Consider the following 18,122-nt stretch of genomic DNA (forward strand, 5'->3'; position numbering starts at 1 on the left):
TGGGGCACCTGCCGCTGTGCAGGTTCCGTACTGCCTCTGTTATCTCCAGCCCCGGCAACCCCACCGCTAGCTGCAGTACTGCCGCCCACATTGAGGTGCGCCCAGCTCCTTCCCACACTTTAGCCAGCGGGTAGCGCTGCAGAAGTCTGCGCTGCTTGTAGGCTCCGACCCCCTCCTCCCTCCAGCCGCAGCGTCTCCTGGGAGCTAACCAGTCACTCCCAGTCTCCCCTTACCACAGTGCCCAGCAGCCGCGAGGTCCGCGCTGTGTGCATGCTATGACCCCCTCCTTCCTCCAGTCGCAGCGTCTCCTGGGGGCTAACCAGTCACTCCCAGTCTTCCCTTACCACAGTGCCCGGCAGCTGCGCGAGGTCTGCGGTGTGTGACTGAGGAGGGGGGGAGGGATGCTGACGGGCAGAGGAAGCAGGACTCCAGCCTGAGAGAGTCAGCCATGCCAAGTCCCCACCAGCAGCAGATCCCAACAGGTTGGAGTGGAACAGCAGCAGCAGTGACTCCGGTAAGAGACATCTGTCTGTCACCACTGTTTTGTCCCTAATACCAATCTCTACCGCGCCCTGTGTTCTGTCATGTCCCTGTCACCCCTGGCCTTGCCCTGTCACCCTTATAATGGCCCTTTCACCATTATCCTGGCGCTGTTACCCCTATCCTGGCGCTGTTACCCCTATCCTGGCCCTGTCACCCCTGTGCTTGCCCTGTCAACCCTACACTGGCCCTCTCACCTCTGTCCTGGTCCTGCCGCCCCTACCCTGACCCTGTCATTTCTGTCCTAGCCCCTGTCCTGACCCCGTCACCCCTGTTCTGACCCTGTCACTCCTGTCCTGGCCCTGTTACTGCATGCCCTCCAACTACCTTTTTGGCAGGTACAGTACCCGCAGTGCCTCCAGACCCCTACTCAATGCACCACACCTCCGCACCTTCCCCTCCACCACTTGCGGCACTCCACCCCTCCCCCACACGCTGTGCCTCCAGACCCCCTACACCACCCATGGCTCCCACTCCTCCGCCCCTCCACCACCCACAGCACCTCCAGACCCCCTCCACCAACCACCCCCATATATGTCTCCCCCTACACCTGCCCCTCTCCACCCACAGCATCTGCAGACACCCTCCTCCATCTGCGGTCCCCGCCTCACCCACCCCTCCCCCAGCCATGGCAACCCCGCACCTGCCCCTCCACCACCTGCAGCGCCTCCGGACCCCCTTCCCCATCTGCCGCACCACCCGTACCTGCCCCTCCCCTACCCAAGGCACCTCCGGACCCCCTACCCCACCCCCCGCCACTTCCCATCCCACAGAACCTACGGAACCCTTCACCCATACGCAACATCCCCGCACCTGCCCCTCTCCCACCCGTGGCACCCCTGCCACTCCCCCACCTATAGTGCCTCCAGACCCCTCCTCCATCTGCAGCCCCCACACCTCTGCCCCTCCCCCACCCGCAGCACCTCCCGACCCTTCCCCATCCGGGCCCCCCCCCCCGCGCTTCCGCCCCCCTCCATCCGCAGCATCTACAGACACCCTCCCCCATCCGCAGCCCCCCCCCCCACCCGCTACATTCTGTACATCGTGCCCTGCAGGTGCTGTTCACGCCGTCGCAAGGGGCTGCGCATCCTTCACCATCGCACGCCCTTTCATTGTGCAATATTTAACCACTAACAAAGGAATGCAGGTAATACTCCATATAATAAAAATATTGAACCCCAGAAAGGCATGCAAGGGTTAAGGGGGCGTAGCCCCTTGCGACGGTGTGAAGAGCGCCCGTAGGGCGCGATGAAGCACCTAGTGTATATATGTATATATAGAGAAAGCAATGTCCTTGTAGAGAGGGATGCAACCACTCCCAGTAATGAAGGAACAGGCGGCACTCCAAGGGTCTTGTGAAAAAAGTTTGTATTCCAAGCAATAAATCAACTGAGTGGCATATTGTGGCCAACATTTCAGCGCCGCGCAGGACGCTTTTTTCAAGGCGATATGCTGTGGGACAGAAATCAAAAAAGACATGGCAGTGCAAATGTACCTTATATCAGTAGGACTCGTGTCACGCCGTATATATAAAATCTGTTCTGAGGGAGGGGACTTGAATAAAAAGCACTGTTTGATTATATTTTACCGCTTCAAGCCTCATGAGTGCCGCCTACTCTCCAATGTGTAAAAGGAGGCGCTGTCTGCCGTAATGTGTAAAAAAGGAGGCGCTGTCTGCCGTAATGTGTAAAAAAGGAGGCGCTGTCTGCCGTAATGTGTAAAAAGGAGGCGCTGTCTGCCGTAATGTGTAAAAAGGGGACACTGTCTGCCGTAATGTGGAAAAAGGGGCTCTACCTGGTGTCGTGGCGCTACTGTGCGGCGTAATTTGAATAATGGAGACTACTGTGCACCATTATGAATTGGTATTATTTTGTGGTCACACCCCTTTCCCGTGAAGCCATGCCCCTATATTTTTTGCGCGCGCCTACAACGCGCACTGCCACCGGTCTACGTTAAGTGGGGGGGGGGGGCGCCGATGTCGTTTCTTGCACACAAAGCTAAAATTTCTAGTTACGGCACTGGCTGTTTGTATTTTTTTGTTCCTGTGAAAATGCGTTGTAAACGCAAAATAATGTAATAGAAAGCACAAGCAGCTTCTGCTGATTAAAATGATATGCAGCATGCCTATGTTCTGTGTGTGACTGCGAATATATTTGCATACAAAATACCCTGGAAAACACTAACGTTTTATTTTGTATGCAGATAGAGCCGCTATTACACACAGAATATAGGCATGCTGCATATCATTTTAATCAGCAGAGGCTGCTTGTTCGTCCTATTACATTACTTTGTGTCTAAGATGCATTTTTGTGGGGAAAAAAGACAAAAAAAGACGTTCGGCACTACCAAGTCCCGCCGCCAGCATGGTGTGACTTCAAGGGCTGTTTAGAATGACTGCAGCAAAAATGAAGAGGACACATCTGTAGATTGGCTCAGTGTCTCCAATGCACACAAAGAAAAGCACAGTTAAGAATTCTACACAGCTCTCAAAGAAAAAAAATCATTACAATCAGCAATAGAGTTGGGACACAGCACTATAAAAAAATATTACAATGTGCAACATCACGGTGTCACTGCAGGTGTCAGTCACCTGTCTCCATAGTTCTCTTTGCATAGTGGTATATGCAATGGTTACCATGCCCGTGAGGTAGGGTTCGATTCCCGCAAAGGACACACATGTATTATATATCTGTGTAAAAATTAGCATCCAGTTTTTTTTCTAATTTTACCAATAGAAGTTCTGTCATACTTTGTATACAGTCTCAGACATGCGCACACACATATAAAATCATAATTAGAAAAAAAACCGTAGGTGCTACTTAGTACACAAATATACAAGTGTGGCTATTCAAATTACGAGTGTTATCTTTAGGACACTGAGTTTACACTGAGACCTCTTGCACCCAAGCATTTCAAGTGGTCTTGATCTACACTTGTGTGAAGTGAAGAAGTGCGCCTTCCACCCTGAGGTCCCCCAGGGGGAGGCTCGTCCCATCAGGCTGTGGGTTTTGCGGGGGGTTGTCTTGCTGCCCATGGCTGCTTAGTCTTGGGCTTAGTAGACTTTGAGGCATTTGGAGGATGCCACTATTTTTTCTAGTTCTTCTCCAAACAGAACATCTCCCGTAAAGGGGAGGTAAAGGGGAGAACTTCCAGAGTTTTCTTGAAGTATAAATCCACTTTCCAAGACCGTAACCAAATAATGCATCTTGCAAGCACAGATGTTGCCGACGCTTTTGCTGCCAACAGACCAGCATTAAATAGTGCTTCCCCAATGTAACAAGTCATTTTCTTGATACAATCCAAATATATTCTGCACTCTTCTAATATACTGTAACTAGAGGCAATTCCTCCTTTATTGCCTGCAACCAAGATTCAATAGCTTTTGCTGCCCATGGGGCTCCTATTGTAGACCTATTTACAGCCCACGTCAGTGAAAAGATAGACTTGAGGAAATTTTCAAAGCATCTATCTCTGGGTTCCTTTAACTCTTAATATACCAAGCCTACCTCATCAACGTACTTTTCCAAGCTGGGGTCTTCAGAAGACCCCACAGTTTTTTGTCTAAATTCTCAACTGTTTGATGCAGTAAATTACTAAAATTATGTTTTTTGGGTTTCTGAAGGGATACGTTTTAGTAAGGGTACGACAGTTGGCATAAAATATTTTGTTTATTTATTTCTAGAGTAGTTAGCCAATAAAAGCCATATATTCTTCTTCATTAGTGTGTACATTTGATACTGTATATTCTTGTAAAAGGTTATATCATTTTACTACGGTAAATAATACATCACTATTCATGTGTTGCCATAGCTACAGTCTTTAGCACATGTCACAGAAGTGGTTGTTTTCCTGTGTTTCTCACATATAAAATGTTCTGCATTTGTAATGTAGTATAGTGTTTTTTTATTTATGTTTTTTTTTGAAAGAACATTTTATAAGCCTAATTACACAATATTTATCTTAATCGGTAGCGGGACATACAGAAAAATCAGGAGTAAAATTGTTGTTATAGATACGGCAGGATCACAAAAAAAAAACATTCTGGGGTCCTTAGAAGACCCCCCTTGGTATACTAAGGGTTAATAATGAAATGCTTGTGATAAGTAAGGTAGCTGTTTTAACCAATCGTGTGACATAAGAATCCACTGGAGGAGTCTTTAACCATGCACTATCCTCCAAAGAGATAGTATAGTGAGATGAGAGTCGTATAGATAGAGGAAACTTTTTACCAGGGGTATTCGAAGGTTCCTGTCTAATTTCCATCAAATGGTCAGAATGTGGAAATTCTGATCTGATTATTTTTTGTCATTTAAATACATAATTTTTCCTAGCAACAGCCGCAGGTTCATCTTCGAATAGCTGAAGGAGATATTTAATTGCATCTATTAATGCAGGTACATCTACAGCAATAGAAGCCTCCTCCTCTGCTACACATGAATCAGTGACAGAGGGAGTATTCTCTTCAATTTCCTTCTCAGATGACTAAAGACAAACATTTAAGATATATCCCTGCGCACAAATGCAGCCAACCCAAGGTCTATCCAAGTGTGTCACCTAACACATTAATAAATGTTAAAGAAAGTTTTTAGGATAATCCCTAGGTGGCGCAAATAATAAATGGTACAAAGAAATTACCCGTGTGGGCTAAAGTCCGTTCTTTTTCATACAGGCAAGTTCATACGTGAGTCCGTCGTCCAGGAGATAATGTATGAAAAAAAACACAATGCAAACACAAATGTTCAATAACACTCTTTGTAGATGCTCAAGGGGTAAGGTATCCACCCAGGCTCCTTCGGCTATTCCAGTATTTGGGATGTGCAGTTCTACTCTTATGTGAATCACTGAGGTGAACCTTACAAGTGCTGCTTACATGTGCTTACTTCTAAAAAAAATGGCATAAATCCCATCAAGGTTTCTTTCACCCATATAAACGTGGTATCCAAAACAGTCAAGCACCCATGAATCTATCTCTAGATGTATAGGATGCTCACGTGTGTGCTTACTTCAAGATGCAGTGTACTTTCACATAAAGGTTTCTTTCGACGTATTCAAGTATACTATAAGAGGACTATATGTTTATATGGGTGAAAGAAACCTTGATGGGATTTATGCCATTTTTTTTTAGAAGTAAGCACATGTAAGCAGCACTTTTATGTGAATCACTGAGGTGAACCTTACGAGTAGAACTGCACATCCCAAATACTGGAATAGCCGAAGGAGCCTGGGTGGATACCTTACCCCTTGAGCATCTACAAAGAGTGTTATTGAACATTTGTGTTTGCATTGTGTTTTTTTTCATACATTATCTCCTGGACGACGGACTCACGTATGAACTTGCCTGTATGAAAAATAACGGACTTTAGCCCACACTGGTAATTTCTTTGTACCATTTATTATTTGCGCCACCTAGGGATTATCCTAAAAACTTTCTTTTCCTTCTCAGATGACTTGTTTGAGTCTGATATAATAGTGGAGTGAGAGGTAGATGTAGTATTTCTAGTTAATCTGGAATGCTGTTTGTTCCCTGGAAATATCTTTTGAAAAGCTATAGATGTCTGTGCCAGACTTTGAACTGAACTTGCCAGAGTTTTCACCCAGGGTGGATGTGTATCTGGGGCTGGTACTGACATTGGGGGACCCATGGCTGGTGTAAGTCTGTCCACCAGGGTACCAAATAATTGTGTAAGAGAGGCCCAAGATGGTTGTGGGTCTGAGCAGGTGCAAGATCCGTTCAGCGCATGTGCAGAATTGGTCTTGCATCACTCACAGCCCTTGTCAACTGCAGCATGATTGACAGGTATATTCATTACTCACTGACATATTTTAAAAGAGCCACAGGTGAAGATAATTATTTCAGTTGCGATTCTGTGAGGAGTCCTGTACAATGTGAACTGTTGGGGGTCCTTGAGGACCAAGTTTGTGAACCACTGCTGTAGAGGTACCAATGGGGTCCAATTCAGTGCGGCTGTACATGCAGGTGGGTAGAGTCTCTGCTGTGTTTCATCCTCTGGGCAGAAGAAAGTATGATGTTAGACCTAGTCACATTCCAATATCAGTATCACTGATTTTTTTTTTATATGGTACTCACACATATTATTCTTTTTTTCAAAACAACTACTATTGTTAGACTGTTGAGCTGCAGCTTTTAATATTATACTGTAAACATTCTAATGAACTCTACTTTTTTCCAAAGTTTGCTACATTAGCCTTCTGTAATTTCAATATTTTAGAATTATAGTTTTACATTGTAATGTAGAATTTGTATATGTGATGCTAATTAGCATTTTGTTGTTTTATTCAAATATTTTTGTACCCTTTCAGCGCTCCCACTTATTTTCTTTTTTGCATCTACATTTTGCAGGGGCTGGCCCGCCACTTTGTGGTGAGCAGTTCATTTGGGTATTGGTTGGTTGTTGGGTATTGTCAGCGCCAGTATCACATCCTGCTATTTCTTTTTTAAAAACACTTGGCGTTTTCAGAAAATACAATTTTTTATGTCTTATACACACCATGGCCGGGATATAATGAAGTACAAGTTCGCTGGCTGTGTGGGATACTGGCCAAACTCAGGCTTTTTAAAGCAGCAATCATTTACATGGCATGGCATAGCAATCATTTACACAGGGGCAATAATTTACAAAGCAGGTGCAAAGTTTTGTGGCATTCACGGGACTTCACGGTATTCAGAGGTTATGACCACATCCTAGCAGCACACTCCATGATGCAGTTTGATCTGATCAACGTTTCATCTTAATAACATAAAATTTCATCAAGATATAGTAAATGGAAGATAGTGGCACTCACAGGACTTAGTCACAATATCGGTTATTAACAGCTTGACATTCACATCCTAGCTGGACACTTCATGATGCGGAAATATAAATGGTCAACGTTTCATTTTAATATTTTAAATTTGATCAAAAATACAACAACAATCTTACCTTAAATAGTGTAGAGAAAAAAAGAAAAGTTAACAGAAAAGTATTTTAATATATGGCTCCCATATGTTCACACCCTGTCCCCGTTAATTAGAAGTCCTTGACTCTGGGGCTCCCGTTTGAATTGCGTCTGGTCAGGAATATACCTGCATGTTATACCTGCATCTCTGCATAGGCTCTCCCCTTACTATACTACTTTATGTACATTTGGATCCTATATGATTTGTACATCTTGACTGATGTTAGGTACTGTTGAAACATCCTGTTTCTACCGTGTATATTTGTACTGTATACATATACTGTTTGTTATTGATTTGTCCTGTCAATAAAAACTTTTGAAAAAAAAAAAGAAAACTCTTCATCATTAAGTCTTTTCAGTTGTATAAAACTGTAATCATTAACTTAATTGTGCATTAAAGCAATTGCTTTCAATAAATAAATAAATAATTAAGAGAAGAGACCCACCACCGGAACAATCACTGCATCTTTTCTTGGTACCATTTTTTCCTCAGACACCTTCCATACCCATTATTTTTCTTAGTTGTAAACTGTTATATTTCAGCTGTTTTGCTTCATACAGCCTCTGTACAGTCAATGACACCATGTCATAATGCCACAGAGGAGCTAAAAATGGAAAAATAAATATTGGCAACCAAATGCATCCTTGATTGCGTCCAGCACCTCTGTATCAATGTCATCAACATTATGTGTGTGGTTGCCCTGACACCACTTACTATAGTTACTCCCCTTTAACTGCAAGTAGTGATGACTGTGCATTGCCAATAATTGAGTAAGCTTAGCTCTGAAGCGCAAGCACTATTAAAACTAGCAGGATACTTTCCCAAAACCAACTCATAGAGATCCAATGACAACATTAACGGAGATACGCCCATTATTGATTTTTCTTTTCCATGCACAGCCATTTATATATTGTTGAATATACCTGACATATGCAACCACATACTAAATTATTTTTAGCACCTTTTTCTATTTTTATATACAGGTTTGACCCCTGCAAACAGATATGCCCCCTAAAATAGCAGCCATTTTGAATTTCGAAGTGCTCAGTTTAACTTGAGCCCTCCTTCATTTAGCCCAACTACACAGTATTATGCCTGTGAGTCTGACAATATGTTGTTTTTGGCCACACCACAACCGTACTGCCAAACACCCATTGCATCATAGGCTAAAGGTTGATATGAATTTGAAGATACATTTCAACAAGGACAAGGGGTGACCATGACAGTGTGAGAGGCATTTCAGCACTCTCTAGGGGTCATTCTGAGTTGATTGCACGCTGCAACTTTTTGCAGCCCGTGCGATCAACTAGAGGCCGTCTATGGGGGAGTATTTTTGCATAGCAAGGCTGCGATTGCTTGTGCAGCCGAGCTATGCAAAAACATTTTGTGCAGTTTCTAAGTAGGTCTGGACTTACTTACCAACTGTGATGACTTCAGCTTCTCATGTCCCGGAATTAACGTCAGACATCCGCCCACCAAACGCCTCGACATGCCTGCGTTCGGATCTCCACTCCCCAAAAACGGTCAGTTGACACCCCAAAACGTTTTCCTCCTGTCAATCACGGTGCGATCGTGGCAGCGATCGTTTTCTTCTTTAATTCAGTTGCTGCCTGGCATTCCCCGTCGCCAGGTAGCGATGCGCCTGCCCATTGCGGCCACTGCGCATGCCGGGTCTGTTTGCATGGCTGTGAAAAAAAAGCAGCGTGCGAACGGGTTGGAATGACCCCTATGTATCTTTACCCAATTTAAAGTTGAGCAGTATCAAAGTCACTGAAGTTGACTTTGAGAAACCAGACAAGGAGCACAAATGCCATATGTATTGCTAATGTGAGAACATGTGGAAAGAGGGCTTTGGCTGTGAAAGCTGACATATTAAGTAGAGGAGTGAAAAGTCAGAAAGTAGAAGAACAGGCCAATGGTGGAGAGGTTAGTGTAGATTAGTAGGAAGCTTGGCTGGTTTTAAAGGATATGTATTTTATGGGGGAATTCAATAAGTGTCGGAAAGCTGCCGTCTTGTGGGAAAGACGGAAGCTTCCGACAGAAATAGGTCAGAAGGGGTTCCGACCTATTCATTAGAGGCAGTTTTTTCCCCGACAAGTCGGAAATTCCGACATGTCGGAAAACATGTGGATCGGCGGAATAGCCACGGATCCACGTGCTTTTGTTGGAAACAAGGCCAAATCCGACAGGATTTGGCCCCGTTTCCGACAACCTCAATCCGACTTTTAAAAAAGTCGGACTGAGGTGAGCGGAGCGGCGGCCTATGGCGATTGGTGAGGCCGCTAGGAGGAGCGTGGTTGAGAGGTACTTTGACGGCCGTCCCCCGGCCAGGTACCTCTCTCCCTGCAGCGCAGCACTGGGTATGTTGTGCGGCTCCAGCAGCTCCCTGTGTTCTCACACACGGGTATCTGCTGACAGCTGCACAGGCACTGGCCAAATCCGACAGTCTTGGAATAGGGGTTGTCGGATCCATTCCGACAAATGCATGTTGGAATGGATCCGACTCTTATTGAATATACCCATATGTGTACATTTAAAACTATTGAGGCAGGTAGAAAGTCTTACTTTGCAAAAGAGTAAGTTCCATATGAGGGGGGACATGACAGAATCATATAAAACTTGGGAGTAAACATGTCTATATATGTTTTTTTTATAATTTAATAGGTTTACCTGGCTTAGATTTTATTAATATGTAACATTTAATTAACATGTAATACTAACGTTTAGGCATAGTTCTGACAAAGATAGAAAGTTTGCATATAATCTATTGAACAATGACAAAAAATAAGATTTTAAACCTACCGGTAAATCTTTTTCTCCTAGTCCGTAGAGGATGCTGGGGACTCCGTAAGGACCATGGGGAATAGATGGGCTCCGCCGGAGACATGTGCACTAAAAAAGAACTTTAGGTATGGGTGTGCACTGGCTCCTCTCTCTATGCCCCTCCTCCAGACCTCAGTTAGAGAAACTGTGCCCAGAGGTGACGGACAGTACGAGGAAAGGATTTTGGAAATACAAGGGCAAGATTCATACCAGCCACACCATATAACATGGGATACACGAACCAGTTAACAGTATGAAACAAAACCAGTATCAGTCCAAAACTGATCCAAACTGAAAACATAACCCTTATGTAAGCAACAACTATATACAAGTCTTGCAGGATGTTGTCCGCACTGGGACGGGCGCCCAGCATCCTCTACGGAGGACTAGGAGAAAAAGATTTACCGGCAGGTTTAAAATCTTATTTTCTCTTACGTCCTAGAGGATGCTGGGGACTCCGTAAGGACCATGGGGATTATACCAAAGCTCCAAAACGGGCGGGAGAGTGCGGATGACTCTGCAGCACCAAATGAGCAAACATTAGGTCCTCATCAGCCAGGGTATCAAACTTGTAGAATTTTGCAAATGTGTTTGAACCCGACCAAGTCGCCGCTCGGCAAAGTTGTAAAGCCGAGACGCCTCGGGCAGCCGCCCAAGAAGTGTCCACCTTCCTAGTGGAATGGGCCTTTACCGAATTCGGTAACGGCAATCCAGCCGTAGAATGAGCCTGCTGAATAGTGTTACAGATCCAGCGAGCCATAGTCTGCTTAGACGCAGGAGCGCGAACTTTGTTGGCTGCATACAGGATAAACAGGGCCTCTGTTTTCCTAACTTAAGCCATTCTGGTCACATAAATTTTCAATGACCTGACCACATCCAGGGACTCGGAGTCCTCCACGTCCCTAGTAGCCACCGGCACCACAATAGGTTGGTTCATATGAAAAAAAGAAACCACCTTAGGCAGAAACTGAGGATGAGTCCGCCACTCAGCTCTATCCACATGAAAAATCAGATAAGGGCTTTTGTGAGACAAAGCCGCCAACTCCGACACTCGCCGCGCCGAAGCCAAAGCCAATAACATGACAACTTTCCAAGTAAGATACTTCAATTCAACAGTTTGAAGAGGTTTAAACTAGTGAGACTTAAGAAACCGCAACACCACATTAAGGTCCCATGGTGCCACCGGAGGCACAAAAAGAGGCTGAATATGCAGCACCCCTTTCACGAAAGTCTGGACTTCTAGAAGAGAAGCCAATTCCTTTTGAAAGAAAATGGATAGGGCCGAAATCTGAACCTTAATGGAGCCTAACTTTAGGCCCAAATTCACTCCAGTTTGCAGGAAGTGGAGAAAACGGCCCAGATGGAATCCTTCCGGAGGAGCAGTCCTGGCTTCGCACCAAGATACATACTTCCTCCAGATACGGTGATAATGTTTTGATGTCACCTCCTTCCTAGCCTTTATCAGAGTAGGAATGACCTCATCTGGAATGCCCTTTTTCGCTAGGATCCTGCGTTCAACCTCCATGCAATCAAACGCAGTCGCGGTAAGTCCTGGAACAGACAGGGCCCTTGTTGTAACAGGTCTTCCCTGAGAGGAAGAGGCCACGGATCTTCTGTGAGCATTTCCTGCAGATCCAGATACCAGGCCCTTCGAGGCCAATCTGGAACAATGAGAATTGTCTGAATCCCTCTTCGTCTTATGATTCTCAGTATCTTTGAGATGAGAGGAAGAGGAGGAAACACATAGACTGACTGGAACACCCATGGTGTCACCAGGGCGTCCACTGCTACCGCCTAAGGGTCCCTTTACCTGGTGCAATATCGCAGAAGTTTCTTGTTGAGGCGTGAAGCCATCATGTCTATTTGAGGCAGTCCTCACTGACTTGCAATCTCTGCGAAGACTTCCTGATGAAGTCCCCACTCTCCTGGATGCAGATCGTGTCTGCTTAGGTCTGCCTCCCAGTTGTCCACTCCCGGAATGAACACTGCTGACAGAGCGCTTACATGACTCTCTGCCCATCGAAGAATCTTTGAGGCTTCTGCCATTGCCACTCTGCTCCTTGTGCCGCCTTGGCGGTTTACATGAGCCACTGCTGTAATGTTGTCTGACTGAATCAGAACCGGTAGACCTCGAAGTAAGGTCTCCGCTTGACAAAGGCCGTTGTATATAGCCCTTAAGTCCAGTACGTTGATGTGTAGACAAGTCTCCTGGCTTGACCACAGACCTTGGAAGTTTCTTCCCTGTGTGACTGCTCCCCATCCTCGGAGGCTCGTGTCCGTGGTCACCAGAACCCAGTCCTGAATGCCGAACCTGCGACCCTCTAGAAGGTGAGCACTCTGCAGCCACCATAAGAGAGATACCCTGGCCCTGGGGGACAGGCGGATCATCTGATGAATCCAACCGTATTGTTGCAACACCCTCAGGGAAAGAGATACGCTGTCCAGCAACTGTTCTCTCGATCTCGCTTTTATCAGGAGATCGTCCAAGTATGGGATAATTGTGACACCTTGCTTGCGCAGGAGCACCATCATCTCTGCCATTAATTTGGTAAAAATCCTCGGGGCCGTGGAAAGCCCAAACGGCAACGTCTGAAATTGGTAATGACAATCCTGCACCACAAATCTCAGGAACGCCTGATGAGGTTGATATATGGGGACATGAAGGTATGCATCCTTTATGTCTAGGGACACCATATAATCTCCCCCTTCCAGACTTGCGATGACCGCTCTGAGCGATTCCATCTTGAACTTGAACCTCTTTAAGTATAGGTTTAAGGATTTTAAATTCAGAATGGGTCTGACCGAACCGTCCGGTTTCGGGACTACAAACAGGGTTGAGTAATAGCCCATCCCCTGCTGCAGCAGGGGAACTTTGACCACCACTTGTTGAAGGCACAACTTTTGAATTGCTGCCAAAACTACCTCCCTCTCTGGGGAAGAAGTCGGCAGTGCTGATTTGAAAAACCGGCGAGGAGGCACCTCTTCGAATTCCAGCTTGTACCCCTGGGAAACAATGTCTATTGCCCAGGGATCCACCTGAGAGTGAACCCAGACTTGGCTGAAAAGACGAAGATGTGCCCCCACAGGAGCGGACTCCCCCCACGGAGCCCCAGCGTCATGCGGTGGATTTAGTAGAAGCCGGGGAGGACTTTTGTTCCTGGGAACTGGCTGTAGCTGGCAGCTTTTTCACTTTGCCCTTACCTCTGGCAAGAAAGGAAGATCCCCGAGCTCTCTTGGATTTATGCAACCGAAAGGACTGCATCTGATAATGTGGCGCTTTCTTAGGCTGTGAGGAAACATAAGGTAAAATGGTTGATTTACCTGTAGTAGCTGTGGAAACTAGGTCTGCGAGACCTTCCCCAAACAATTCCTCACCCTTGTAAGGCAAAACCTCCATATGCCGTTTCGAGTCGGCATCACCCGACCACTGTCGGGTCCACAGTGCTCGCCTGGCAGAAATCGCCATAGCGTTCGCTCTGGACCCCAGTATGCCCACATCCCTCTGAGCCTCTCTAATATAAAGGACCGCATCCTTAATATGGCCCAGGGTCAATAAAATAGTTTTCTTATCCATTGTATCCATATCAGCAGATAAGGTATCGGTCCACACTATTACAGCGCTACAAACCCAAGCCGACGCTATTGCCGGCCTGAGTAATGTACCGGTATGTGTGTAAATCGACTTCAAGGTAGTTTCCTGCTTGCGATCAGCAGGATCCCTGAGGGCAGCGGTATCCTGAGATGGCAGCGCCACCTTTTTGAAAAGGCGCGTCAACGCTTTGTCCACCCTTGGGGAGGATTCCCACCGTATCCTGTCCTTTATCGGGAAAGGATACGCCATAAGAATACTTTTGGGAATCTGCAGTTTCTTGTCTGGAGTTTCCCAAGCACTTTCAAATAACTCATTTAATTCAAAAGAAGGTGGAAAAGTAACCTCAGGCTTCTTTTCTTTGAACACGTGGATCTTTGGATTAGGTACAGCGGGGTCATCTATAATATGCAGCACATCCTTTATAGCAATATTCATATAATGAATACTCTTTGCCAATTTTGGCTGCAACCTGGCATCATCATATTCGACACTGGATTCAGAATCCGTGTCGGTATCTGTGTCGACTACCGGAGAAAGTGGGCGTTTTTGAGACCCAGAAGGCCCCTGTGACATAGGGAAAGGCAGGGCATGACCCCCTGTACAGTCCCTAGACTCTGCTTTGTCCAATCGTTTGTGCAATAAATTCACATTTGCATTTAAAATATTCCACATATCCATCCAGTCATGTGTCGGCGTTGCCGACAGGGAGACACCACACTCATGCGCTCCACCTCATCCCTAGGAGAGCCTTCCGCTTCAGACATGCCGACACGCACGTACCGACACACCACACACTCAGGGAAAGCTCTAATCTGGAGACAGTTCCCCCACAAGGCCCTTTGGAGAGACAAAGAGAGAGTATGCCAGCACACACGCAGCGCCAATAACCCTGGAAAAAATTACCCAGATACAGCTTCTTTATATATGTACTGCGCCAAATTATGTGCCCCCCCCTTCTTTAAAACCCTCCGTCACCGGTGATCAGCAGGGGAGAGTCGGGGGAGCCAGCTTCTCAGCGTGTGCTGTGGAGAAAATGGCGCTGGTGAGTGCTGAGGGAGAAGCCCCGCCCCCTCAGTGGCGGGCTTCGGTCCCGCTCTTTAAAACAACTGGCGGGGATTCACTGTAAATACCACAAAAAAGTGTATATATATGTATAGCCAATCTTAGAGGTATACATTGCTGCCCAGGGCGCCCCCCCCCATGCCCTGCACCCAACAGTGTGCGCTGTGTGTGTTCTGTGAGGGAGCAATGGCGCACAGCGTTACCGCCACGCGTTACCTCAGTGAAGCTCTGAAGTCTTCTGCCGCCTTTGAAGTCTTCTGTCTTCCTATACTCACCCGGCTTCTATCTTCCGGCTCTGCGAGGAGGACATCGGTGCGGCTCCGGGTCGAACCGCTAGGGGAGACCTGCGTTCTGACTCCCTCTGGAGCTAATGGTGTCCAATAGCCTAAGAAGCAGAGCCTATCACTTAAGTAGGCTTGCTTGTCTCTCCTCAGTCCCACGGTGCAGGGAGCCTGTTGCTAGCAGGTCTCCCTGAAAATAAAAAACCTAAAAAATACTTTCTTTCAGGAAGCTCAGGAGAGCTCCCTGTAGTGCACCCAGTCTCCTCTGGGCACAGTCTTAAACTGAGGTCTGGAGGAGGGGCATAGAGGGAGGAGCCAGAGCACACCCATATCTAAAGTTCTTTTTTAGTGCCCATGTCTCCTGCGGAGCCCCTCTATTCCCCATGGTCCTTACGGAGTCCCCAGCATCCTCTAGGACGTAAGAGAAAAAATAAGCATCAAAATATTTTTTTGAATATGTAGAATTCCTGTGTTACAGATACAAATAGTACCCCTTACACACCGCACAAATAACCCAGTATCGACCCAGCATATTGAGTCGAAACGGGTTGGTGTGAAAGGGCCATGGTCAAATTCCCGGGTCGCCTGACCTGGCAATTTAACCCGGGAATAAAGTAGCGTTATTCCCATGTTAAATACCGGGTCAGTAGCAGTGTGAAAGGGTTCCTGGGTCGCTGCGACTCGGGACCCATTCACTAGATAGGGAGAGGCGGCGCGGAGATGAGCTCATCTCCTAGCGCCGGCTCCGCCCCCACCGCTATGGCAACCAACTCGGAAAATTGCCGGTTCGGGAAGCCTGCCGTTAGGATCCGATGCCGGGTCCCACCCGGGAAGGACCCATTTCCAATTACCGGGTGGGATCCGGCATTGGCGATGTGAAAGGGGTATAGGATGGGGTTTATAAAACTTTCTGGCTGTAGAAAAGGGTCAAAGTTACATCCTAAAGCCTTTGTTTGCACATTCAGTTGGTGAGAGTAAACAGAATTCCCCCAAAACTTTAAATTATAGAATTTATCATAGGACAACCAAACAGAACAAGATAAACAGACTTCATAATCTCTTTTGAGTCATGCATACAAAAAAATGTATTCAGTGCTACAGGGTACTTCCTTTAATAGCTGATATACACAAAAGATACAGTCTTATACTGTGATGGCAAGCCTGAAAATTTGTTTTCTTTATCATTTATATTTCAAACTGGTGATAACCTTTGAACATTGACTCTTACAGAATAAAAATCAAGAGTATGTCAGGAAAATTTCTATTTCAATTGCCTATAACCCCAGTTGTGATTTTGCTAGAGATGTGCACCGGAAATTTTTCGGGTTTTGTGTTTTGGTTTTGGGTTCGGTTCCGCGGCCGTGTTTTGGGTTAAACCTCACCGAATTTTTTTTGTCGGATTCGGGTGTGTTTTGGATTCGGGTGTTTTTTTCAAAAAACCCTAAAAGACAGCTTAAATCATAGAATTTGGGGGTCATTTTGATCCCAAAGTATTATTAACCTCAATAACCATAATTTCCACTCATTTTCAGTCTATTCTGAACACCTCACACCTCACAATATTATTTTTAGTCCTAAAATTTGCACCGAGATCGCTGGATGACTAAGCTCAGCGACCCAAGTGGCCGACACAAACACCTGGCCCATCTAGGAGTGGCACTGCAGTGTCACGCAGGATTGCCCTTCCAAAAAACACTCCCCAAACAGCACATGACGCAAAGAAAAAAAGAGGCGCAATGAGGTAGCTGTGTGACTAAGCTCAGCGACCCAAGTGGCCGACACAAACACCTGGCCCATCTAGGAGTGGCACTGCAGTGTCACGCAGGATGGCCCTTCCAAAAAATACTCCCCAAACAGCACATGACGCAAAGAAAAAAAGAGGCGCAATGAGGTAGCTGTGTGAGTAAGCTAAGCGACCCTAGTGGCCGACACAAACACCTGGCCCATCTAGGAGTGGCACTGCAGTGTCACGCAGGCTGGCCCTTCCAAAAAACACTCCCCAAACAGCACATGACGCAAAGAAAAATGAAAGAAAAAAAGAGGTGCAAGATGGAATTGTCCTTGGGCCCTCCCACCCACCCTTATGTTGTATAAACAGGACATGCACACTTTAACCAACCCATCATTTCAGTGACAGGGTCTGCCACACGACAGTGACTGAAATGACGGGTTGGTTTGGACCCCCACCAAAAAAGAAGCAATTAATCTCTCCTTGCACAAACTGGCTCTACAGAGGCAAGATGTCCACCTCATCATCATCCTCCGATTCATCACCGTGTACATCCCCCTCATCACAGATTATCAATTCGTCCCCACTGGAATCCACCATCACAGCTCCCTGTGTACTTTGTGGAGGCAATTGCTGCTGGTGAATGTCTCCATGGAGGAATTGATTATAATTTATTTTAATGAACATCATCTTCTCCACATTTTCTGGAAGTAACCTCGTACGCCGATTGCTGACAAGGTGAGCGGCGGCACTAAACACTCTTTCGGAGTACACACTAGTGGGAGGGCAACTTAGGTAGAATAAAGCCAGTTTGTGCAAGGGCCTCCAAATTGCCTCTTTTTCCTGCCAGTATACGTACGGACTGTCTGACGTGCCTACTTGGATGCGGTCACTCATATAATCCTCCACCATTCTTTCAATGGTGAGAGAATCATATGCAGTGACAGTAGACGACATGTCCGTAATCGTTGTCAGGTCCTTCAGTCCGGACCAGATGTCAGCATCAGCAGTCGCTCCAGACTGCCCTGCATCACCGCCAGCGGGTGGGCTCGGAATTCTGAGCCTTTTCCTCGCACCCCCAGTTGCGGGAGAATGTGAAGGAGGAGATGTTGACAGGTCGCGTTCCGCTTGACTTGA

The 18,122-nt window shown here is 46.3% G+C and overlaps 1 long non-coding RNA gene across 2 annotated transcripts in view; it reads left to right on the plus strand.

The window, feature by feature from the left end:
- Positions 1 to 18,122, plus strand: part of LOC134919494 (uncharacterized) — a 102,638-nt gene that overhangs the window by 34,442 nt on the left and 50,074 nt on the right. The window lies entirely within an intron of this gene.

The sequence above is a fragment of the Pseudophryne corroboree genome, chromosome 1 (genome assembly GCF_028390025.1).
Source record: "Pseudophryne corroboree isolate aPseCor3 chromosome 1, aPseCor3.hap2, whole genome shotgun sequence".
Lineage (NCBI taxonomy): Eukaryota > Metazoa > Chordata > Amphibia > Anura > Myobatrachidae > Pseudophryne > Pseudophryne corroboree.